Source organism: Phaenicophaeus curvirostris, chromosome 1, assembly GCF_032191515.1.
Source record: "Phaenicophaeus curvirostris isolate KB17595 chromosome 1, BPBGC_Pcur_1.0, whole genome shotgun sequence".
NCBI lineage: Eukaryota > Metazoa > Chordata > Aves > Cuculiformes > Cuculidae > Phaenicophaeus > Phaenicophaeus curvirostris.
In genome coordinates this window covers 54,285,926-54,287,794 of record NC_091392.1, presented here as the reverse complement: position 1 = coordinate 54,287,794, position 1,869 = coordinate 54,285,926, and the positions used below count along the sequence as shown (strand labels likewise).

Genomic DNA, 1,869 nt, shown 5'->3' with positions numbered 1-1,869 from the left:
CTTGTTCCTACATTCAGTAGTTTGGAGAAAAGATTTCTTGTAGTTTGTACCACTCCATTCAAATGATGACTGTCCCCTGCTCACCAGATTCCCAAGATTAAATCTTCACAAGCTGCAGGGACTTGCATGTGTTGTGCTATTTGCAGTCGTCCAATATGGCTCCTAAACAAAAACGCAGAGACTTGTGACACAGCAGCATTTAATAAATGTTGTTATTGAACGGTACAATTGTCCCCCATGTCCTGAGCATAACGGTCTGACATCATAGTCCTTAATTGATCAATGTCTTTTCGTAACTGACAAACATTCAAGAGCTTCTTTGAAAGGCTTTCTGTGCTGTGGTAATTTTTATTCTCTTCAACTGAACAGCTCAGTGATCGGATTCCCAGCAGTAAGGAAAGATCTGGCTCCTCACCCTGAGCTCTCCGAGTCAGAATACTGCACGGTGCTTTCAAGTCAAATATGCAATGGGACAATTCCTTGAACAACTGGTCTGCTATAGGCATCTTCTCAGATACTGGCTGCCTGGAATCTTCCACCTGATGCATCTGCTCTTTCAGAGTGGCATTCTCTTCCATCAGTCTTTGGTTTTCAGAGAAAGCTTCATTTAACTGCTCTATTTTCCTTTCTTTTTCTTCAACTTCATTTGTCATCTGCTCAACTATCTCCTTTTCTTGCAAAAGGTTCTCTTGCATAGACTGCATGTCTAAAATCAGTGCAGCTACATGATTTTGTTGATTGTCTATGACCTTACTGGCTTTCTCATTCTTCTCTTTTTCTCACTTTGAAGCTGTTTTGTGTCCAACAGGGGAAGGCGAATACCATCTTCCAGGCATTTTTCTACTCTCTGTTGTAAACCCTGTACCATTGTGACCAGCTCTTTTTCTTTTTCCTTCTGACACACAAGTTGCAATTCTCTCTCTCTGCACTGTGACCGGACCTCTCGGAGCTTCGTTTCTAACTTAGTCGTAGTTTCTTAAAGTTGCTTGTTCTTCTCTTCTAAAATTTGTAGCTGTTTAGTCTGCCCTTGTATATCATACAGCGTTCGCAGATCAGTCATATTTCAATAAGGTTTCAATTTGTCTTTGTTTTTCTTTGCTTTGCTCAGACATCTTCAGGCATTTCTTTTTCAGGCTATTAATATATAGGTCTCTAGTTTTAAGTTTTTCCTCCATCTTCTTTTTCTCTTCACTAGATTCATTTGAAAACTGTTTTATAAGTTCATTGAGTTGTAATTCCTTATTTTCAGCTGCTGCAAACTGTTCTAGAGTTGCATATCTCTGTCCAAAAGCTTCACAGCTGGCTGCCATAGGTTTGCTTTTTTTTTTACCATTACCATGCCACTCCAAAATAGATCACAAACATGCTCCGTCTCTGTCTGCTGGTGGAATCATGTCATTTTCCAGCCCATCGTCAGAGGACACATAATCCTTCTGTGTAATTTAAAAGAGATACGTGAGCACTCGCACTGGCTTCTTCTTAACCATTGCCACACAAAAAGCTCCCTCTTTGAAAACATGCATAAAATGTCAGAGGTGAGGGATAGAAGAGAAGGGAGAAGTACCGAGAGCATCTTTGGCATTTCTGCTGAGAAGGGCTTTTGAAAGGGGCTTAAGTACACCAGCTCAGGATGCACAGGGGCTAGGCAGAAGCACCTGTTTGTCTAGACTGTGGGTCCTATGGGCAATCATTTGACACAGATGGGATCTGCAAGACAGCTGAGTGGTGGAAAGGCATTTCTTCTCGCAGCAGAAGCCACCTAGGTTTTCGGAGGACTCTAAGTGGCAGGAGGCTTAACTGCATCAGTCCTCTACTAGAAATCAAGCTCAAAGGGCAGCTGCTAGGAGAGCCAAATCATTAGATTGCCCT

The 1,869-nt window shown here is 41.9% G+C and overlaps 1 pseudogene; it reads right to left on the bottom strand.

The window, feature by feature from the left end:
* Positions 1–212: 212 nt before the first annotated feature.
* Positions 213–1,310, bottom strand: LOC138731923 (centrosomal protein of 85 kDa-like pseudogene; annotated as a pseudogene).
* Positions 1,311–1,869: the final 559 nt, after the last annotated feature.